Genomic DNA, 25,481 nt, shown 5'->3' on the forward strand with positions numbered 1-25,481 from the left:
GAAGATACAAATGTGAACATCATCACTATATAGATGATATGGAGTATAGATAGAGGACCAAAAACTGAGCTCAATGAAAGAGGGGATAAATGGCAATATCAGAAAAGGAGATTGAGAAGGAATAACCTGTTAGGTAAGAAAAATCTTCTGATGAGTGTTGTGTTCTGAATTCAGATGAAGAAAGTTATTAAGAGGGAAAGAATGATCAACTCTGTCAACTGTAGCTAACAAGTTAAGTAGAATGAGGACTGAGTCAGAACTGACTAGTGGATTTAACAATGTGGAGATTACTGCTGTCCTTGGCAAGAGCAGTTTGTTTGAAACGGAAAGGGCAAAAACCCAACATAATGGGTTTAAGAAAGAATGGGAGGAGAGGACTTAAAACAAATATAAACTACCTTTTAAAGAAATTTCTTCCAAGGAGAATTATAAAACTGTGATGAAGTAGGAGAAAGAGAGAATGGGTTCTATTAATCAAGAGGAGAGATTGGCTTTGGACAGGATCATGGGAAACAGGCAAGAAAGATGTTTCTAGTGTGGGTACAAATGCTGGAAAGGGATCCATATGATGGGAACCTGAAGAATATCTGTTATGATAATTTCTATTTTCTCTATTAAGGAGAAAGCAGCAGCATCAGTTGAGATGAAGGAAGGCAGAGGAGATGTGGAGGTTGAGGAAAGAGAAGAAGGAATGAGAGAGTTGTTTAGAAGAAAGAGACAGTGAATGGAAAAGGGAGATATGATTTAATTGTCTGGCAGCATTAAGAAACTATTCAAGGTTCATGTTCCTGAACTTAAAGTTGGGTTAGCCAATGTGGTTCTGTTTTTCTCCAGCTCAGTTCAGATGGGGGAAATCAAGTGCATAGTTTTCAGAGAGTTGAATTTTACATTGTGTTTTTATCAAGTGAGTGTATTGAAGAGCAAGGAAATATGAACACAAGAGAATGAGAGTAATGTTTGACCATAAAATTCAAGATGGAAAAATAGGAAAAAGAGGACAAATAGGGAACAAGTAACAGTGAAAAATCAGAAGGATCATTGGATTAGAGATTCCATTCAGGTCAAAGAATTGCTGGAAGTCAGGTGCTAAAGAAGTAGGTGGAATGATAAGAGGTAGTTCAGAGGGGAAGATGCACAAGAAACCAGGAACAACTATAATTATTGGTAATTACAGAGTATTAGAACTATGAAGGTGAACAGCTAAGTTAGCTTTTCCCTCCACAATATAGGCTTACATACTGTGGTTAAATCAGTGCAAATTTTCAGAAGAAATATTTGATATAAAGAACCATGTTTGTTTCTACATTGATTTCCATTCATAACATTTAAATTAGCCTTTCCGTTTATTTAACAAATTATGAAACAGGTGAACTTTACCTAAGTTTATCTCTTCTGTACTTTGTTCCAACCTTCACTGAGATGCTAAAACTTCTTTTATTGTTCCCTGGCTTCTCAGGGGTCCCTGGGAGTGGTGATCCATGGAGGATTACTCCTTCAGGGAACTTGTTTTCCTCTTGACCACCATGTATCTCCCTCTCATATGAAACTTTTGAATGAACAGAAAGCCCATCTGATAAGATATTTCAGTTTGGAGGGCACCCCTAATGGTTACCAATGTATTCTTTTTGCTCAGGTAGCAGGCTTTTTTAAGGTAGAGGCAGTGAAAGGTGGTAGAATTCTGCATCTTTTTTTTCTTTTTTCTTTTCTTTTCTTTCTTTTTTTTTTCCCCCAGAGGGAGAGATAGAGAGCATGAGCAAGGGAGAGGGGCAAAGCAAAAGGGAAAGAGAGAGAATCTTAATCAGGCTCCATACGCCCATGCAGGGCTGGATCTCATGGTCTTGAGATCATGACCTGAGCCAAAATAGATGCTTAACAGACTGAACCACGCAGGCACCCCTAGAATTCTGCATCTGTTTTTTAAAAAGATATATTTATTTATTATATATAGAGAGAACACAAGTGGGAGGGTCAGAGGGAGAGTGAGAGAGAATCTCAAGCAGACGCCATGCTGAGCACAGAGTCTGATACACAGCTTGGTCTCAAGACTCTGAGATCTGAGATCATAAATCAGTGCAAAATTTGAGCTGAAACCAAGAGTTGGCCCCTTAATTGACTGTACATCTCAGGGGCCCCTTCTGCAACTATTTTAAAAGTAGAGGCAACTTCTTTTTTTTTGATGGATTGGATATAGAATGGGAGAAAATGAAAGAAACCAAATGTGTGACTCAAGGATTTTGAGCCCTTCTGATCATTGGAAGAATGGATTTTATATTAATTGAGATGAGGAAGCTCAGTTTAGAACATTTAAATTTGAAACACTATTGGATATCCAAGTAGGTAGCCCAAGTAGATAGTTGGGACAGTGGAGTAGGGCAGGGTGGGAGGAAGCTACATGATAATTTTATTTTTATCAAAAGTGAAGGATATCAGTTTTAAAAGATTTAGAAACAGTGCTTACCCAAAAAGAATTACCTGTGAGATCTGAATTCCTCAATAAACATATCCTGGACAGGTGTGTTGCGAATTACTGGGGGAAAGGAAGCTGAGAATCACCAGTTGTAAAGACACTTCCACTTTATGTGAAAAATTGTATCCAGAAAGTTCTACATATGAAGAATTTTGTGGGCTAGCCCTTTTGGGGATGTGCTAAGGAAGCTACTACCCTAGATAATTAATGATCTACAGTTTTGCTAGTAGTTTCAAACTATCACCTCCTGCTGAAGAAAACTGATGGGAGGGAAGATATCTAAAAAGAGTAAGGTGGAAAAGTGCTTCTGCCCAAATGGAAGGCATAATAAAAACAAAAGCTTCTAAGTGCTTAGCAGCATAGGATGATTTTCTGCAAGGGGAAGAAACATTAGAGGAGAACTAAAATTAGAACAGAGAGGGTGGCATGGACCTTTCACGCTGCTTGGGGATTGCCAGAAAGACAAATGAAGGTCTTCCTTTTAATTAGTTCACACAGACTGAAAATAGCTGAGGCAATGTATTCTAGCAGTTACTGGACATCGGTAGCTGAGTGGGTGTTTGGAATCTAGTTGGCATGAAGACCAAAGCCAGGCTGCTGAGGTGATCATTAAGCTCCATGGTGAGATTTAGGGTGAGCTGATATGGAGGAAGTTAATGGCTAGTGAGAACGATGTGTGGGAAGATTATACTCTACAGGAAGACAAGAACATTGAATAAAAAAAAATCCCTGTAGCAGAAATTAACATGAAACCACAGGTTCCAGAGAAAGGGGAGAAATGGCAGGGACTGAATCCACAAGGGAAGTAAAAGGCCAATCATGCAATTATGAACATTGGAAGCTATGTTCAGAATTTTGGTCTTTATCCTAAGACCAAAGGAGGAATGACAAGTCACTGATAGGCTGGTAACCAAGGAGAAATTATCTATTTTGCATTTTATTGTCTGATGGCTCTTATTTTCTCTATGAACTAGAAGTAAAGTCATCCTTGTTGAGGGATCAGTGAGGGCAAAGACTAGGAGAGTGGGGAAAGTTTAAATTATCTTTTTGTCCAAATTTCTGACAAATGGTATGTGGGCCCTGAGGGCAACATAGAAGGGTTAGTAGGGTGTGGGTATCCCTCCCAGTGTACCTTGTGGGTATTACCCACAGCTTGTGGGTAATATATTTAAATCAGGATCATTACCACCAGGTCCAGCTCTTTTTGACTGCTCACCTCAGCTCATCTCCCACTGGTAAGGTGGACCCGCTACACAGTCAACATCTGCCATCTGTTCACTCTGGCCTCTGTTGCAGTCACCTCTTTCCTTGCCAAGCTGGCCCCATGGCAGCCTACTTGACTTTTGGCCCAGATGCCCTAGAGGCCTCCTTTTGGAGGCCACAGGAAATTCTGGGTCTTATTCATAAGGACAATAAGCAGGTCTCATAAAAATTTATCAAGACTTTGCCAGTTCATACATTGCAGAACTACCAAGTTTACTCAGAAGTGGCCATGCCCAGAATATAGATGGGATTTGGAGCCCAGGTCCCTCTACCTTATGTTCTCTCAATACCTATTATATTATAGGCTTTCCAGATAAAGCTTGGAAAGAAAAGTTTAGGATACACATTTAGAACTGTTTTTCTATACTCCCTATCTCATTCAGTCTTTTCCTTCTTAAAATTTCTGACACCTGTCTGTCATTCCTCTTCTGGACTTTAAGTCTCTAGTCTAGGCCTGGGGGAAAAGGGGTTCCCAATGAACCAAATTTAAGAATGGAAATATATCAATATCTTCTTTGAAAAATACTATCCCTATTACATTGAGTCAGTGCCACTAAATGAAAAATGCATAAATGTGACACATGCTTAATTACCGTAGCTTCATAAATTTTTGATAACCATGACCATTATTATTATTTGTATTGCTGTTATTATCATAGGTTTAGGCAACAAAAAGAGCCCAGACTTAAGAATTCGGTACAAATGCAGGGCAGCCAGGTGCTAGGAATCCAGCTAGGCAATCAGAATCTTAAGTCCACAAAGTTGCTTGGAACTAGCAGGTCAATATGCTGATGAGCAGAGTTGGAATTTCTGTTTGTTCTGTTTTACATGTTCCAGGGTATGAGGGAAGCAAAAGCTGGAGTTGTGTTACTGCTGGGGAAACCCAGACTTCTACAAGTGTTAATCTATCCAAAATTATAACAAAAGCATGAGAGCAACTGTTCCAGAGAGTTTTTATGTTGAAAATCTTTTTTTAAAGAAATTGATCTTTTATCAACTTAATTTTCTCTTGCTTTTACCTCCTGTTAATTTGTGTGAAAATACAACTGCTTTGTTAGCTGGAATTTACTTTGTGATTCAGATTCAGGCTGTGTATATCTTCTCTCTAATTATCTACTTTAGTTTGCTTGATAGATTTTCTCTATCAGACTATATTTCTTGAATTTTATTAAAAATCAATCATTGTATTAAAACTTCCCTGCTATCACTTATATTTGTATGACATACAAATATAACATATAATGATATGTCTGATCATTATAATTAATTAACATATAATGATATGTCTGATCATTATAATTAAATATGATATGATAGAAGAAAAGGTAACTGTAATTTTTTTTTTAATGGAAGGAAAAAGTTCTTTCCAGGTTGTGCTATGAACAAATCCCCTCTCTATCTTCAATTGAAAACCATTCCCAAACTGCTAGAACTTTTTCTGAATTCACATCTATCTCTACAATCTTGTTTGGGAGAACATTTTTCCCTTTTTTTCTCTACACATTTTTTATTTTGGGATGGTGACTTGTTTGGGGGCTACCTGGGCCCTAGCCCTTTAAATGCAGGCTTCTCTTTTACTCATCATGACATAAGTGAGCCAGCCCATGATGGAACTTGTTCCATATATTCTCCCAGGGAACTTATTATCTACTTGCTGGACCAGTTTTTCCCTACCTTCCTGGCTCTAGGCTCTAGTAATTTCAACTTTTGTACTTAATTCGTGGCATCGAATTAAGTTATTCAGCAGAATTATTAGGCAGAATTCTAAGATGACCCCATGATTCCTGCCCCCCTTTGAGTATGTATGCAGCCCTGGCCAACACCTGGATTGCAACCTGCTGAGACCATTCTCAGAGGACCAATTAGGACGTGCTTAAACTTTAGGACGTGCTTAAACTCTTGACTCATAAACTATGAGATAAAAGATGCATGTTGTTGTAAGCCACTGTTTTTCATGATTTGTTATTCAGAGGCAGAAAATGAATACCATGTCCGATGTTCCCATGATTTGGGAGAAAAGAAGATTGACTGTTTCCATCTTCTCTGGCCCCAAAGGAACCCCCATCAGTACTCATCCTTTGCTCTCATTAAGATTACGGACATGGCTGAGAGTGAAATTTTTCTCTTTTGAAAATTTTCTCTTTTACTCCACATCCCCAAGCCTGGCTCAGTCAATGCACTCATACATTATCTGAAATACAATTTTCCCCCCAAACAACAGCTTTTATTCTAATACGTATTAAGTTGTAAAGATGAAGCTCTGAAAGTGAAATCTTGCAGCATAAGCCAGAGGGTAGGAGACTATATTAAAGATTATATGAATCTGAAGTTTTAAATTATTGATGTTTCTTCCCAGATCTAGCTTTTGCTTAAAGTTAAGAGTTAATTTTTTAAGAATATCTCTGATCATGCAATTTCACTGCTTAAGAACATCTTATATCTTGTCACTGCAAATGAATGTCTAAATCCCTTAGCATATCTAACAAAGTCCTTGATAACCTGGCTCTAATTTTCTATTTATTTACCTCTACCCAAATACACCATGCACTGCTAAGTAGTGTTCTTAAAGCTCATGGTCCTTGATTCATAGAATACTCTGTCACCTTGGCATGCCTTCCCATCTGATTTACCTAGCAAACCTTAACCCTTGTGAGGAATTTGGCTAAAGGTGACCTCTTTTATGAAGCCTAACTCCAACAATTCTTTCATCCATATGCTCCCCTAACATTCTTCACACACCTCTGCTGTTAGATATTTTATATAGAAGTATTTGTTTAGATGTCTGTGGACTCCCTAAATGCAGGGATCATGTCTCAAATAAGATGTATGTATCTCCAGTTCCTAACATAGTGACTGACTTACAGTCGAAACTCAGTAAATGGTAAAGGATTTAGCAACTGAAGATTTGCTTTGTTGGGGTTCTATTACTTAGAATAAGGTACTATGTACCTTATTTCTATCTATGTAATAAGACTAGATCAGCTTTTCTTTTAACTACATTGCTTTCTTCTAAGCCATGGAGCTTACCTTTCATTAGTTATTTTATAAAATGCCTCAGAGAGAAATGTCATTTTTAATGTAAATTTTTGTTACATAATTGATCTGATTTCACAGATGAAAAGATAGCAGTTATTTACATTGAGAGGCTATTCAGTTTTCTTATATAAATTACAAAGTAGTTGACCCAGCACTGTCAAGATCATTAATATCCCTCTAGAAAGCAATGTATCTGACAACATGCACTAATTTATAATTTCCTTCACCTTTTTATTTTAGTAGACCAATGTCCAAGTCTTCATTTAAAAAATAACAGTAATAACTGTAGTGATCCCTCTTCTTTCACAAAGTCAAAGCAGGCATAGCATGACTCTCTCTTCCCTTTCACAAAGCTGAATTTTTCTTCATATCTGCTTGTCCTCGTTTATTCATTAGCCATGTGTGAGGTCGAGAATATTGTATTAGGACCTGGAGGCTTGATAATTAGAACTTTCAACATATTAATGATGATCAGAATCCAATGTGCAGAATGAATACCTCCGACAGAATTCTAACCTCTGGCAAGCAGTTCACAGGATCTAGAGGGAACTCTTACTTGTGTGTGTATACAGGTTTTCCATAGCATAGTTCTTCTTACTTAGAAAAACTAATATTAAAAAAATAGAAAAGAAAACTAATATAGTAAAAGGCAAATCTGCTGCAAAGAATCAACATTTCTTCCAGAGACAAAGATGTAATTTTTCTATTATCTACCCTTTTAGATCTAAAACAGGCCTATTGTATGTCTGTGTTTTTTATATTGGCACAGATGTCTGTGTTCTTTTTATTAACTCTGATAAGCAAGAGTTGACTAGGTAAAGCTAATAATAGATTTCAGATTTCCTTCAGGAAAACACATAGTACACATAGAAGGAAGCGGTATTAACCAAATAAATCTTTCAGTTCCTAATGATTAATATTTTGGCAAGCTGTTGTCTTAGATGAAGGATTTAGATTATATATTACATAATTTCAAAGTATTTTGTATTTCTTCTTGATTTGAGTATCCAGTAAATACTACTCATCTTTGTGTCAAAGTAAAGGAGATCTTCAGCTCTGTTTTAGTCTCCTAGCCCACTGATGTGCTATAGGCCATTAATTTGCAACTGGGTTTTGTTTCTACTATTAATTATAATGCTCTGAAGCAGGGTAACATTACAATAAATAATATGTAAAATTCTCTAAGCTAAGTAGTTGCTGTTTACTAGCAATAAATATATTTGTTCTCTGAAGTTACCATATAGAAAATTATAAATAGAATATCAAATTCAAAATAAACCTGGACCACTTCCCCATACCTCATATTTGATATATTCCCTTTTAGGTAATTATTAGCTGTTTTTAAAAATAATCTTAGATATAGTTATCTGAAACCAGATCTTTATGATTTGATAAAGACCCATGTTGTATGTTCATTATACTATCTTAGCAACCTAAAGCATATGAACAATTATGGCTGAGGCCTTAACTATTGGTTGTTTATATATAAAATGTAAAACTACATATAAACACTAAACAAAAATTAGTTATTTGAATCAAATTTATGAAAATACTGGATAGAGGAAGTTCATTTACTCATTTAACAAAATACTCATCTAGCACTTACAGAATACTAATTAATGTCCAGTCAATCTTGGGCATATAACAATGGAAAGACATGGTCTCTTCTCTGAAAACATTTATGGTATACAAGTAACTAAAGTATAATGTTATTATGTTAGCATAATATGAACTTAGAGACAAGAGCATATAAATCTACCTAAGAGCATTAGAGATGGTTTCACAGAACACATAATATTTGTAATATGACTTTAAGAATATACCAATGGGATTTGAAGGAACATGGTGAGGAAGGAAAGGAATAGAGAAAGAGGTAGAGAAAGAAGAATATTTAGAACCAGAGAAATTTGGACCTAGATCCTTGTTTTACCACTTAGTATGACCTTTAGGTAATTGATAACCTTTGAGAGATTCATATTTTCTCTTTTGAGATAATGTAGATGTCCATTAGCATAGGACTTTGCACATGGTAGGGACTCACTAAATATTGTCCCTTCCACCTACTATGAGCTTCTTGTAGGTAGATATTATCAACATTTTGAAGATGAGTAAAGTAGGTTCACAATGGTTAGGGAAACTTGCTTAAGGTCACATAACTAGGTAAGTTAGTGGCAGAGCCAGGATTAGAACCTGTATCTTCTGACAAAACTTTTCTGATTCTGCTGCAAGAAGGATTCCAGGATTTTCCTGTGCATTTAACCATTTATTCAGTCAATGAATATTTCTTAAGTGTCTATTAAGTGTCAGACACATTACTTTAAACAGATGATACAGTGGGGAACAAATAGACAAAAATCTGCCCTCTTTGAGCTGAGAGTCTATCAGAGAAGGTAGACTTTATTTCAGCAATTTGCATACATCCTAATGAATGTAATGTTGAGCACATTAATGCTTGGGGAAAGTGTGTGGCAAGAAGACGTATTCTAATTGAGGTGCTTTGGAAAGTCTTGTAAAGGGGGAGTAATATTTTTGGCAGGACCTAAAAATGAGCAGGAGTTATCCAGACAGGAGAGATTTTTTTTTTTCCAAATAGTGGAAGGTTTGGCAAAGATTAAATGAGAATATGGTATGTTCAAAGAATTGAAACTGATGCAGGATAGCAGGATCAAAGAACATGAATAAAAGAATGGCAAGAGGTGACTCTACAAAAATTGACAGAGATAAGGTTGTAGATTTTATTCTAAGGGTAGAGGGTGTTGTAATTTCTACACTGCATAAAAATCCTGATCAGAGGAGAAAATTAGGTTTAAAATATGATACTACTAATCCCAGAGAGGGAATGGTTACTTTTTTTTTTCTTTTTAAAATTCATCACAAAGGCCCATACAGGTTTGCTGTGGCCATAGTGGGAAACCACCCAAGGTTATAAGCAGCAGAATGATACCTGATTTGCATTTTTCCTTGCTCATTCTAGCTTTGCTGAGACTTCTTTTAGAGGGGGCAAGGCAAGATAAGTGGGACTTGGCATAGGTGAGTCATAGCTCTGGGGAAGAAGAAAATTGAGAGATGTTTAAGACATAGAATTTACAGGACTTATGATTGACTATGGAAGCCAAAGAACAAAATGTCAGGGGGAGACAGGGATGTTCCTCACTTTCCTGGCTTGAGTGGGAAAACATAGGAACCTTAGGTGCAATATCTAAGACTTCAGTGTTGAGAAAAAGCTATTGGAATTATTCTATTGTGGGAAGGTACCCAAATCAGCTGAAATGGAGGACACAATAAAAGCATTTAAAAGTCCTTTGGGGCCATCAGACATGACATTACACTTAAAGTAGTGGTTCTTTTCCTTTCTTTGCTGGAAAACTGCATCCCTGTGAAACTTTCATTTACTTCCTAGACCATTGTATATTTCCATTTGGCTAAATTTGTTCTACAGAGACATTAGTTGTTACCTGGCTTTAGTTTTAATTTAAAAGGGGGAAAACTATAATTATGAAGAAGATTGGGCATGTGGGCACCTGATTCATTTCCCTGGGTGGCATCATGACTCACCCTCATTAAAGTCGTTTTGCTATGTGATGCCTGATGCCTTATCAGTTTTGAATTTTCCCTGCTCTGTATGAACAATAAGATAAGTTTCTCTCATGGGTCATTCAGTGCTCTTCATCTCTACTATGAGTCAGATGTTTTGCATTTCAAAACATTATCCTGCCTACAATTTCCCTCTTTATAAATTATGCAGAAAACTTCTACCAACAACAGATTCTCATTTACTGAATTTTTAGATTTGTATCTATAAATCAGGTTCTAGTTGTTATGCTATAACTTCGTGAGCAGTTTTATGGTCAACGATAAGGCACCATTTGATTTGTTTTATCATCAGTCTAAATATTAAGGTGCCTCATTAGATAAAAGCGCAAGCATCTGTGAGTAAACTCAATTACTGATGATTGGGTCACATGAAAAGCCTTGCCTTCATTCTGTGTCTTCATCTAGGTACAGAACGTCTCCTCCCTTTCACATTTGACCTCTCAGAAAGAGTTGTTTACACTTCCTGGACTCACTTTCTCATCTCTCAGTGACTCTTCAAATACTACTCCACTTTTGCACTGAAATCTGTTAGGTGCCACAGGATTATCTCTTCTTAAATATAATGGACAAAGCCTTTTATCTTACTTGACCCATCTGCTTCACTTGGTTTGTGAAACACTGTCTACATGTGGCTCTGTGATACCACACTCTCCTGGTCTTCCTTTTACTGCTCTAGTCTCCATCTTGGTCTCCCTTTGTGAGTACCTCTATCTCCACCCACTCATACAATACTCTTCTACAGGGTTCTAGACTAGTTTCTCTTCCCTTACTCTTACAGACTGCCTCTGGATCTCCGCCACTTCCTGGCTTTATTGCTCAATCATATGCTGATGTTCCTTATAGTTTTATCTCCAGCCCAAACTTGAGTTCCAAACTTCTAAATTCATCTTTCTTCTTGACCCCTGCACTTAGATGTTCCACACATACTTCAAAGTCAACGTGTCTGTGTTAGTTTCCCAGGGCTGCTGCAAAACAGCATCATAAACAGGGTGAATTAATACAATAGAACTTTATTTTCTTATGGTTCTGAATACCAGAGGTTTGAAATCAAGTTGTCAGCAAGCTCATGCTACCTCTGAAGGCTCTGAGGAAGATTTTCTCTTTCCTCTGCTGCTTCCATGTGTTATTTGGCTTGTGGCAGCATGACTCCAGTCTCTGACCTCATCTCCTCAAGGCCTTTCCCATGGTTCTGTGCCTTTTCCTCTTCTTGAGAATACACCAGTTTTTGGACTGGGGGCCCACCATAAGTGTCTTTATATATATATTTATTTATTTGTTTTGTTTGTGTTGTAGCATAAGCTTCATGATTACAGAGATTATGCCTTTCCACTGTAATCTCTGGCCTCTAGTACAGTGTCAGTAAATAAATTGTTGCCTAATAAATATTTATTAAAGAGTAGGATGAAGGAAAGAGGTAAAGCAATTAATCAACACGAACTAATCCAAAAAAATTATAAGTAAGCCAAAGTAAATTTAGGTGTGAATTTTTAAAATGTGACCAAATGTAGTTTTTTCTAGTCAATGTACTAATAAAATACATTAAAAATTAGTCAAACCTTATTTTAAGCTCATTCAAAACTTTCTTCTATATCTAGCAAAAATTCTGTGGTTCCCACAGATGTTGGAAAGTGCAATTATATTTCCCACTGCCTATTTTTATAACTGAATCCCTTCAACCTTCTTTATTAATGAAAAACTATCATGGGATGTGATACTATTTCCTAAATATTTCTTGAACACGTTTCCAAAAAGGACAAGGTTAAACAATCACTAGCAGTCTAATTACAAAAAAAGAAAAATTAAAAGAAAGAAAAAAGCTACTTTTTAATCCTAACAAAATGTCTCCAGACATAAGCCTAAAAGAGTGAAAGAAAGCACCATTTGTAATTTATATCTGCTTACTTTTACAACATTTAGGCCTCCATACATATATAACTGGTATAAGCCCTGACTGAATATTTAGGCAACCAAGAAGTTAAAAGGGGTCAGACATGCAACATTATATCTACTTTGGCTACATTAATAAATTTTCTATCACAGGAGAATCTGTGCTTGTGATTATTGAAAATGTTCAACTAAATCAGACTAAGCTGTATAGGTATTGATGAGAAGAAATGTGGGACGTGCCTTACTCTCTCACAGCATTCATTATGTAGACAAATAAGGATTACTCTAGGGAGTTAATTGTATTCTTTACAAGAAGGCAAGTCCTCAAAAGAAATTCTGTCTTGGTATTTTGCTCTACTTTGTTTTAGTGTTACTTGATGTTATTAAATTCACACAACTTTCAGAACACATAATTATAATATTCACTAATTAAACAGAACAAGTCAACCAAATGAAATTTAGTTAGGAAAATGTCTTGGCATAACCTAGTGGATCTGCTTAGATTTATTGTCACTAAATTATCCCAAGTAGACATTAACATTCACAGCATAGTATTTATTCTTCTGCTTCTATTTTTACTTCATTTTGACAAATTTAAGGCATGAGATTCTAAATTTATTGTAATGTGTGGAAGCCTCTAGGTATACTTATATAAGCACTTTTAAGGCCTTATGTAGCAATTTTCTTCATTCAACAGGATTCATTTTTAAATTCTGAGTAATTTTAGAGTGGTTAAAACAGTTTCCTTCATTTTAGCAATAAAAGTTGTCATTTTCTATTAAATTTTTATAGGTAAGATAATCACTATTATTATGAAGAAATGTTCTACATATTTTGCATATATTAACTATTTAATCACTATTGTCACCTATGATTTACAGATGGTGAACTAAAGCACAGAACCTTTAACTGACTTTCCTACATTTATATGGCTAGAAGAGAGCAGAACAGGGATTTGCTTCCATACATTCTAACTCAGGGTTTATACTCTTAACCACCATGTTATCCTGCCTATCAATAATTTTATTATATCATATTTGTATTATACTTTAAAAATATATAATACTCTTGCTAATTATAATTGTTATTAATTAATATAAACTTGATCCTCCATTTCAGCATTCTTGAGAGTTTATGTAGATCTAGAGAAACAGACCTTTTCTTTCAGAGTACCCCAATGCTGGCAATATCTGAATATATTTAGGAAAAAGTTGCTAGTTATAGAACTAGTTTTTTTCCTTTATTCCGTCAGGATTTATGGAGCACTTCTTTTGCTTTAGTTACTGTTAGGCACTGGGATACAGACATAAAGGTCTTAGTCCTTACTTAAAGGGAATTCAAAGTCCAAGAAGTTTTGCTTAATGGAGAGATAAAATAGTATCTTTAAGCTTGTTGCTGGCAGAGTAAAGGGAAGAAATTTATGATATTTTCAAGAAAGGGATAAGATAATATGGCAGCTCACTGATGAAATGTCATTGCTTCTATCCATCTCCCTACCTTGCATATACCATCTTGATGACATGTGTCTTTTTCTTAAAGCTATCCTAATGGATTTTCACCAAGTAGAGTCAGGTATTTATGTGTCAGACACCATGTAGGGGTCTTTCCCATGTATTAACTCATTTAACTTAATCTGTATGCTAATTCTCTCTTATAGGTGTTATCAACAATTAGTAGATAGGAAAACAAAAAGATTAAGTAACTTTCTGTGGCCCATGGTAAAAATGATAATAATAAAAAAGAGGATTCAAAACTATTTTGACCTGAAATTTAGAGCTCCTGAGGGCAGACACTTAATTTTTTTGACTCTTATGTACAGGTTCAAATAAAGCTGCCTAATGGAGGTCCAGAATCTACAAATGTGTTCTCTTATTTAAAAAAAAAAAAGTGAGTGGTGCTTGGGTGGCTCAGTTGGTTGGCATCCGACTCTTGATTTCGGCTGAGTTCATGATCTCAGGTCATGAAATTGAGCAGAGCATCAGCCTCCCATTGGGTGTGGAGCCTGCTTGAGATTCTCTCTCTCTCAGCCCCTTCCCCTGCTCACACATTCTCTCTCTAAAATAAATAAATAAATCTTAAAAAAAATGAAATTATACTTAAAATCTTTTAATTTAGAAGTATTTCAGTTACCATTGCTGTATAGCAAACCACAGCAAAACTAAATAGATTAAAACTGCAGGAATTATTATATTATAGTTTCAGGACAGGCTTCCTCCTCTGGTTGGAATTATTTCAGAGCTCTTATGTAGTTGTAGTCAGACGGTAACTGGAACTAAAACAGTGTGGGGCTGGAGAAGCTAGAAACTGTCCATATCTCTCTCTCTTTTAGGTAGTCCCTGTGCTTCCCATGAAGTCTCCCTGCATAGGCTAACTTGAGTTTCCTCAAGGCATATTGGTCTCAGGGCAATTGGACTACTTACATGGTGATGCAGGGTTCAATTGCTAATGTTCCAGATGCAAGGGGGAGGTAGTATGCCTTTCTGACTTAACCTCAGAAGTCATACAGCATTAATTCCATCACATTCTGTTGGTTATCTATCCAGATTCTTTGGGAGCGAAATTAGACTCTACTTCATGATGGGGGAGTGGCAAGATTCTCGATGAACATGTGAGGTTAGGGATATAGCTATGGCTATCTTTATAAAATACAGTCTTCCACAGTCCACCCTCTAATCCAACAATTCACATCCTTCCCACAGGCAAAAAATACTCAACTCTTCCCGAAATCCCTCAAAAGTTGCATCCCATTTAACATTAATCTCAGGCTGAGGTTTATCTTCTAAATTAGGTCTAGATACATTTGAGTCTCCTTAGGTAAGATATTTTAAACAAAGCACTTAAGTACCATTCCTCTTGGTCAGAAGTCCTGTGAACTAAAGAGACAGGTTATCTGCCACCCACATATCTATTATATAATGATCACACAAGCATAGATTAACCACAGTAGAAAATTCCATTTAAAAAAGATGGAAAAGTCATCAGTCCATAGAAATACTGAATTCCAGCCAGGTACATGTTGCCTGTTCTGTGAACGGAGCTCAGTTCTGCTCCCTGTTAGTTATTCTCCATGACTCGGTTCTGCCATCTGGGTTCTTATCCCCTCTGAGTCATTCTTTCTTTTTATAATAAGTGGCCTCTCTATAAAACTAAATAATCTTCTCAGTTTGATTCTTGCCTATACTAGTTCTAGGGTCCAAAGGCTTACTTACATTTTGTACAGTCCCTGTTCCTTTTATTTTTAAAATGACAATGGGTATCTGAAAAGAAATACATTTTTACTTCTACGAGACTGTTGTCAATCTTTAGATACTCATAGAGACACAAAGGGAAAAGGTCAATGGCAATCTACTTTATTGACCACTTTATTAGTTTACTAGTTAAAATAACTATGCAATATCAGCAGAGAAAAGAAAACTTTTCAAAAGTTGTATCATATTTTCAAGGTTTGTCTTTAAGTAATATCAGGACAATTATTATTGTGGTACATTAGAGGAGGTGAGTTTTCCGTCAAATAGGTACTTGTGACTGACATACATGAAAGCAGACTTTTCTTTTTTAAGATTTTATTTATTTATTTGAGAGAGAGCATGAGAGGGGAGGTCAGAGGGAGAAGCAGATTCCCCATGGAACTGGCAGCCTGACATGGGATTCAATCCCAGGACTCTGGGATCATGACCTGAGCCAAAGGCAGTCGTCTTTTTTTTTTTTAACCAAGTGAGCCACCCAGGCATCCCGAGAGCAGACTTTTTTTTTTGATTTCTTTAAAAATTGTCTGTAAAAGACCTGTACCCCTGGGGATAAAAATATATGTATATAAAAAATAAAAAATTTTAAAAAATTGTCTGTAAAAAGAAATGAAGCAGGTGTTTTATAACTTACTCTTTTATGAAAATGTCATAATGCTCTACTCAAACCTTCTGTGGTTTTTAAAAATCAGTATTGAATCAACATGTTAATATTATTCCAAATAAAAAATTACTTATTGGAAATACTTCTTAAAATTTTGATCAGTCCTAGTAAGCTTTATCATAGAGAAAATGACTTGCTTTGCCCAGGATTTTCTTGGTTTCGAACTGAAAATTCCATTTTCTGGGATGGTCAGACCAGTCGCAAGTCACTTAAATACTTGTGGCCATAAATACACAAAATACAAAACAAAGCAAAAAATAAGACTATGAATATAACTAATAAAATTTCAAATTTAAATTAAAGGGGGAAAATGAGTTAATTATACTGGTTATAAGAATATAGTATTTGTACAAAGTTTCTTTAAAAGAAAAAATTCAGTGCTGCTTAATAACATTTTTGATATAACAATAATCAAAATTTACCTCAATAATAAAGCTACATCTGTAAAAATTCTTCATAGTCATATATGCTTAGAAGATGACCTTTGGGGAATAACTGGACATTTGTACAAGAACGGAGAATTTCTACAATTAGGTTATTTTATTGAACTCACCTGTTTTTACCATGGTGAATAAAGTCATATAAAGTCCTGAAAGAGGGGAAAATGTAAACTAATATGAAAATACATATATAGATAGGCACAGATTGCACACATATTTAAATTTATATTGATGTTAAAACAGTGTTCTCAAACTTTAGTGTGTGTACAAGTCACTTGAATATCTTATTAAAAAATATTCTGATTGGGGCACCTGGGTGGCTCAGTGGGTTAAGCCTCTGCCTTCAGCTCAGGTCATAATCTCAGGGTCCTGGGATCAAACCCCACATCAGGCTCTCTGCTTGACAGGGAGCCTGCCTCCCCTTCTTTCTCTGCCTGCCTCTCTGCCTACTTGAGATCTCTCTCTATCTAAAAGGAAAAAAAAGAAAAAAACCTTAAAAAAAATATTCTGATTAAACTGGACTGGGTTGGGCCTGAGACTGCATTTATAACAATCTTCTGGGTGACTGATAGTCCATAGTTCACATTTCAAGTGGCAAGATAGTAGAGGCCAGAGGTTTAATGACCTAATAATTTAACCCAGGAGAAATGGATAATTTCCTAGAAATATATGATCTTCCAGAATAAAATCAGGAAGAAATAGGAAATTAGGACAAACCTATTACTAGTAATAAAACTGAATTGGTAATCAAAAAACTATCAACAATCAAAAGTCCTGGACTAGATGGCTTCACAGGTGAAGGTAAACCAGACATTTAAAAAAGAGTTAATACCTAAGACCTGGGTGGCTTAGTTGGTTAAGCATCTAACTTTCAATTTCACCTCAGGTCATGATCTCAGGGTCATGAGACTGAGCCCCAGCAAGAGGCTATATGCCAGTTAAGGAGCCTGCTTGGGATTCTCTCTCTCCCTCTCCTTCTGCCCCGCTCCCCTGCCAGGGAGGGAGGGAAGAATGAAGGAAGGAAGGAAAGAAAAAGAAAGGAGTTAATACCAAATCAGCTCTCTGAGGGTCACTAGCACCAAGATCTCCCCCATAACAATGTCTTCATTAAGATTGAGTCTGTTTTTCCAAAGAGCTACCAGTGCCCCAAGTCTCCTGTAGGAAGAGGTATCCAAAGCTCTGCTCTTTGTAGATCTTCCTGCAAAAATGGTTTACCAGTGGGAATTGCTCAGGAAGCAGTAAGTAGGAATTACACAGGGGTGGAGTAAGTGACCATGGATATCTGTGTTATCTCTGTGACACTTCACCAGGCAGGAGGCTATGTTGCCACCATTGGAAAAAAGTTCTGTCCTTTAAACTGGGAAGTTCAGTCAACAGTTGTCCTGGCTACAATAGATAAAGACAAGAAAAACAATCAGTTCCATAATGGGAACGTGGAACCCCCTGGGAGATATTTTGCTGGCACCATAGCTGAGGAAATGGCCTCAGTAGTTCTGGGGTGGCGCCAGGTGTCCCTGTATTCTCTTTTCCTGACCACCACATGGAAAAGAGTTTTGATCAGGTACACATTTACAGTGAAACCTAGACTACAAAATCTATTGCATTGACAGCCTATCCTATTCTGTGGATGCCTTTGATTATGACCTGCAACAGGAAAGATCTCCAACTCCACAAGTGTTTACAAGTTGGAGAAAGAAGAATAATTTCCAGATGGAATGTGTATTGATGGTGAGGGGGAGTTCTCAAAGGAAGAAGAGTGACATTTTTAGTTCCTAAGACAAGGAAAAGACTCCAGACTGTGACGTTGCCTGTTGATAAAACAACTTCATGTTGCTTCAAAGGGAAGGACTACTCTGAAATGTATGTGACCTGTGTCCAGGGTTGAATGGACACAAAGGGTATTCTGCAGCAGTCTGAAGCTGGTGTAATTTTCAAGATAACTGGCCTGGGGGTCAAAGGAATTCTTCTCTATTCCTACAGAGGATGAAACCTTCTTTCCTACTTGAAGACTTTTGAAGACATATAGAAAATTATAGAGCTGAAATTTCAGTCTAGTTACAAAAAATTTAAAGAAATTATATTATTAACAGGGTTAAATTTTTATTGACAGTTTTTGAAAGGTAGAGCATTTTAGTAAGGGTGTGAGGGTAGTTTTGATAATACACTATAAGGCTTTCTGCAAAGGTAGTATAGAAATGAAAAGAATTGTTCCATCAGCCTCTTGATTCTTTGCAAATGCTAGAAAGGGAAGGGTGGGGACCATATTTGTTTTGCATTCCACACTTATCATACCTAAAACTTCAAAAAACCCAATAAATAATGACCTAGTAGCAAAAAAAAAAAATTAAAAATAAAAAAAATGTCTATTCTTCTGAAACTACTTCAAAAAATAGAAGAGGAAGGAAAACTTCTAAGTGCATTTTGTGAAACCAGCATTATTCTGATACCAAAACCAGACAAACACTACAAAAAAGAAAATTATAGGCCAGTATCTCTGATGAACATTGATGCACAAATTCTCAACAAAATATTAGTAATCAAATTCAGCAATACCTTAATAAAATCATTCACCAAGATGAAGTGGAATTTCTTCCATGGATGTAAGGATGGTTCAATATTTGCAAATCAATCAGTGTGATACATCACATTAAAAAGAGGAAGGATAAAAAAACTATTTGGTCATCCTAACAGGTGCAGAGAAAGCATCTGACAAAATACAACAACCATTTATGATAAAAACTTTCAACAAAGTGGGTTTAGAGAGAAGATACTTCAACATAACAAAGGTCATATATAAAAACCCACAACTGACATTCTCCTCAATAGTGAAAAACTGAGAGCTTTTCCTCTAAGATCAGGAACAAGACAAGGTTGTTCTCAGTATTTTTATGCAAAACAGTACTGAAAATTCCAGTTGCAGCAATCTGACAAGAAAAATTAATAAAAGGCACCCAAATGGGTAAGGAAGAAGTAGAACTGAATATTAAAGGGGATCCTTTGAGTAGACAGAGAGTCCCAAAATAACAAAGACCAGAAAGGAACAGAGACAATCTATAGGAACAATGGCATTACAGGTAATACAATGGCACTAACTTTGTATCTTTCAAAAATTATTCTGAATGTAAATTACTAAATGTGCCTTTCAAAAGACAATAGGGTATAAGACAAGACCCATCAATATGCTGCTTACAAGAGACTCATTTAGACGCAAAGACACCTCCAGATTCAAAGTGAGGGGGTGGAAAACCATTTTTTCATGCCAGTGGACATCAAAAGAAATTCGAAGTAGCCATCCTTATATCAGAAAAACAAGATTTTATTTATCTTATTTTATTTTTTTAAAGATTTTATTTATTTATTTGACAGAGAGAGAGAGAGTACACACAAGCAGGGAGAGTGGCAAAGCAGAGGGAGAAACAGACTCCCTGGTAACTAGGGAGCCTGATGCTGGACTCAGTTCCAGGACCTTGGGATCATGACCTGAGCTGAAGAGAAATTTTTAACCCACTAAGCCACCCAGGTGCCCAAGAAAAACTAGATTTTTAAACCAAAGACTTAAGAAGAGATGAAGGAGGACACTATATCATAATAAAAGCATTTATCCAACAAGAAGATCTAACAACCTAAATATTTATGCCCCTAACTTGGGAACAGCCAATTATATAAACCAATTAATAAGAAAATTAAAGAAACTCATTGACAATAATACAAAATAGTAGGGGACTTTAACACCCCATTCATAGCAATGGAAAGATTATCCAAATAGAAAATCAATAAGAAACAAGGGCTTTGAATGACACACTGGACCAAATGGACTTCACAGATATATTCAGAGCATTTCATTCTGAAGCAACAAAATGCACATGGAACATTATCCAGTATAAATCACATTACAAATCAGGATTCGACTGGAAAAAAAAAAAAAAGATTCAGACTGTACCATTTCAGACCACAATGCTTTAAAACTTGAAGTCAACTATTGGAAATTAGAAAAAATATTGGAAGGATGACAAAGAAATGAAGGTTAAAGAGCATCCTAGTAAAGAGTGAATGGGCCAAGCAGGAAGTTACAGAAGAATTTTTAAAAAGACGTGGAAACAAATGAAAAAAACACAACAGCTCAGAACCTTTGGGATAAGCAAAGGTGGTCCCAAGAGAGAAGTATATAGCAATGCAGGACTTTCTCAAGGAACAAAGAAGTCTCAGGGTAGCCGGGTGGCTCAGTCAGTTTAATTATCTGCCCTCGGCTCAGTTCATAATTCCATGATCCTGGGATCGAGCCCATATTAGGCTCTCTGCTCAGTGGGGAGCATGCTTCTCCCTCCCCCTCTACCCCTCTTGCTTACTCTCTCTCTCACTCTCTCACAAATAAAGAAAATCTTAAAAAAAAAAAAAAAAAAAAAAAGAGTGGCTGTAGCAGTTTTCATTCCCACCAACGGAAATTCCTGTCTTGATAATTTTAACTGGGGTAAGGTTGTATCTCATTATGGTTTTGATTTGTATATTTCTGATGGCTAGAGATGTTGAAATTTCTCTCATGTGTCTCTTAGTCTTTGTATGGAAAAAAAAAAAAAAGAAAGAAAGAAAAAGGAAAGTCTCAAATACACAACCTAGCATTACACCTAAAGGAGCTGGAAAAAGAACAGCAAATAAAGCCTAAATCCAGGAGGAGAAGAGAAATACTAAAGATTAGAGCAGAAATCAATGAAATAGAAATAAATTTTAAAAAGAAAAAAAATCAATGAAACTAAGAGCTGGTTCCTTGGAAGGATTAACAAGATTGGGAAAGTCCTGGCCAAACTTACCAAAAACAAAAGAGAAAGGATCCAAATAAATAAAATCATAAATGGAAGAGGAGAGATTACAACAAACACCAAAAAAGTACAAACAATTGTAAGATGTACTAACAATTATATGCCAACATATTAGGCAATCTGGAAGAAATGGATGAATTCGTAGAAACATGTAAACTCCCAAAATTGAAAAAGGAAGGAATAGAATACCTGAACAGACCTAGAACCAGCAAGGAAATTGAAGCAGTAATCAAAAATCTCCCAACAAAAAAGAGTCCAGGGCTAGATGGCTTCCCAGGGGAATTCTACCAAACATTTAAAGAGGAATTAATATCTGTTCTTCTGAAATTGTTTCAAAAATAGAAATGAAAGGAAAACTTCCTGTTTCTATGAGGCCAGCAGTAACTTGATCTCAAAATGAGACAAGGACCCCACCAAAAAAGGAGAACTATAGCCCAACATCCCTGATGAACATGATGCCACCAAAATGCTAGCCAATAGGACCCAACAGAATATTGGGAGGATTCTTCACCATGGCAAGTGGGATTTATTCCTGGGCTGCAAGTGTGGTTCAATATCTGTGAATTAGTCACTGTATATTAACAAAAGAAAGGACAAGAAGCATACAATCCTCTCGATAGATGCAGGAAAAGCATTTGACAAAATAGAGCATCTTTCTTGGTAAAAACTCTCCTTAGTGTAGAGATAAAGGGAACAGACCTTAATATTATAAAAGTCATGTATGAAAAGCTGACAGTGAATATCATTTTCAATGGGGAAAGACTGAAAGCTTTTCTCTTGAGGTCAGGAACATGACAGAAATTCCCAATCTCACCACTGTTGTTCAACATAGTGCTAGAAGTCCTAGTCTCAGAAATCAGACAACAAAAAGAAAAGGCATAAGAATCAGCAAAAAAGAAGTCAAATTTTCATTCTTTGTAGATGCCATGATACCGTATGTGGAAAACCCAAAAGGCTCCACCCCAAAATTGCCAGAACTCATACAGGAATTCAACAAAGTGGCAGGATATAAAATCAATGCACAGAAATCAGTTGCATTTTTATGCACTAACAATGAGATAGAAGAAAGAGAAATCAAGGAATTGATCACATTTACAACTGCACCAAAAACCATAAGATATTTAGGAATAAATCTAGTCAAAGGAAAAAAAGGATCTCTACTCTGAAAACTATAGAGCACTTATGAAAGATTGTGGGAGACACAAAGAAATGGAAAGACATTCCATGCTCATGGATTGGAAGAATAAATATTGTTAAATTGTCTATGCTACTCAAAGCAATCTATGCATTCAATGCTATCCCTGTCAAAATACTATCAACATTTTTCACAGAGCTAGAACAACGAATCCTAAAATTTGTATGGAAAAGACCATGAGTAGTCAAAGGAATGTTGAAAAAAGCAAACCAAAGCTGGAGGCATTACAGCAAGTTGCATTACAAAGCTATAATCATTAAGACAGAATGGTACTGGCACAAAAACAGACACATAGATCAATGGAACAGAATAGAGAACCCAGAAATGGACCCTCAACTCTATGGCCAACTAATCTTCAACAAAGTGGGAAAGAATATCCAATGGAGAAAAGACAGTCTCTTCAACAAATGGTGTTGGGAAAATTGGACAGCCACATGCAGAATAAACCTGGACCAATTTCTTATACCATACACAAAAATAAAATGGATGAAAGACCTAAATGTGAGACAGGAATCCATCAAAGTCCTAGAAGAGACCATAGGTAGCAACCTGTTTGACCTAGGCCACAGTGACTTCTTATGAGATAACATCTCCAAAGGCAAGGGAAACAAAAACAAAAATGAATGGTTGGAACTTCATCAAGATAAAAAACTCTTGCACAGCAAAGGAGATAATCAACAAAACTAAAAAACAGGTTATGGTAGCTATGGGAGAAGATATTTGCAAATGTCTTATCAGATAAAGGGCTAGTATCCAAAATCTATAAAGAACTTACTAAACCAACACCAAAAAAGCAAATAATCCAGTTAAGAAATGGGCAGAAGACATAAACAGACATTTGTCCAAAGAAGACAGACAGATGGCCAAGAGACACATGAAAAAATGCTCAACATCATCCAATATCAGGGGTGTTGCAACCTTCATTGCAAATGGCAACATTTCATTCGTTTTGATGGCTGAGTGATATTCCATTATATATATGTGATATATATGTATGTGTATATATATGTTTTCTATATGTGTGTGTATATGTATATGTGTATATGCACACACATATCTGTATCTTAACTGGATTGTTATTAATTAATATTAGTATTATTAATATTAATTTCTATGTGTGTATATGTATATGTGTATATACACAAACATATCTGTATCTATATCATATCTATCTATATATAGATAGATATCTATCTATATCTATATATCTCCACATCTTCTTTAATCATTCATCTGTTGATAGACAACTGGATAATATTAATATTAATTAAATATATTTAATTAACTATAATATTAATATTATTAATTAATTATTAATACTCTTAACTGGATTATTTGTTATTATTATTTTGTTTTTAACAAATCAAAACCACAATGAGATACCACCTGATACCAGTCAAAATGGCTAAAATTAACAACTCAGAAACATGGATATTGGGGAGGATGCGGAGAAAGGGGAAACCTTCTTATGTTGTTTGTAGGAATGCGAACTAATAGACCCACTCTGGAAAATAGTATGGAGGTTCCTCAAAAAGTTACAAATAGACCTACCCTAAGATCCAGCAATTGTACTACTAGGTATTTATCCAAAGAATACAAATGTAGTGTTTCAAAGGGAAACCTGCCCCCTGATGTTTATAGCAACAATGTCCACAATAATCAAAATATAGGAAGAGTCCAGTTGTCCATCAACAGATAAATGGTTAAAGGGGATGTGGAGATATATAGATATAGATGTCTATCTATCTATTTATCTATCGATATCTATATAGATATCGATAGATATATATGATATAGATACAGATATGTGTTTGTATATACACATATACATATACACACACACATAGAAAACATATATACACACATACATATATATCACATATATATAATGGAATATTACTCAGCCATCAAAAAGAATGAAATGTTGCCATTTGCAATGAAGTTGATGGAACTAGAGGGTATGATGCTAAGTGAAATAAGTCAGTCAAAGAAAAATAGATTGAAATAGAATGAAATATGAAATATGATTTCATTCATATGTGGAATTTAAGAAACAAAGCAGATGAGCATATGGGAAGGGAATGAAAAATAAAATAGGAGGAAAACAGAGAGGAAGACAAACCATAAGAGACGACTTAATGATGGGAAATAAATGGGGTTGCTGGAGGGGAGATGGATGGGGGGATGGGGTAATTTTTTTTTTCAAAAAAATGTACTCTTAAATACAGAGAACAAACTAACAATTCCCAGAGAAGAGGTGGGTGGAGAGGAGGGTAAAATAAATAATAGGGATTAAAGGGTATAAACTTCCAGTTATAAAATAAATTAGTCATGGAGATGAAAAGTATGTTATAGGGTATATTGTCAATAATATTGTAATAGCGCTGTATGGTGACAGATGGTGAATACCCTTATGGTGCTGAACACTGTCAAATCAGTGTTGTATACCTGAAACTAATAGAACACTGTATGTCAATTATACTTCAATTTTAGGAAAGAATGATATCATAAAGAACAATGACCAAGTGCTTTAACCATTGGACACTTCAGCTAATTGAAAAGTTTAAATATCACTAAATTTCACACCTGAAATTAATGTAACATCGTGTGTCAACTATAATCAAATTTTTAAGAAAGTTAAAGATATATGTGTAAATTACATATATTAGGTGAGGGATGTCCTAGATTAGATGAACAGATAAACTTTTTCCAACAAATCTATCAATGTGTCTGTGATTTAATCACCCAACCCAGAGCTGGAGAGGGATACAGGAGTGTGTTTTCTAGATTACTCTGCAATTAACTAGCTGTGTGGCTTACATAAAGCTTTTGCAACTTGTTTTAATTTGCTGAATTGCGGGGGGGAGGGGTGAGAC

At 35.8% G+C, this 25,481-nt stretch overlaps 1 protein-coding gene and 1 pseudogene across 12 annotated transcripts in view; both read left to right on the forward strand.

Moving 5' to 3' along the window:
- The window catches only part of ANKS1B (ankyrin repeat and sterile alpha motif domain containing 1B), a 1,094,885-nt gene that overhangs the window by 496,502 nt on the left and 572,902 nt on the right, over positions 1-25,481 (forward strand). The window lies entirely within an intron of this gene.
- On the forward strand, positions 17,709-18,583 carry LOC132019337 (regucalcin-like; annotated as a pseudogene).

The sequence above is a fragment of the Mustela nigripes genome, chromosome 6 (assembly GCF_022355385.1).
Source record: "Mustela nigripes isolate SB6536 chromosome 6, MUSNIG.SB6536, whole genome shotgun sequence".
Taxonomy (NCBI): Eukaryota; Metazoa; Chordata; class Mammalia; order Carnivora; family Mustelidae; genus Mustela; species Mustela nigripes.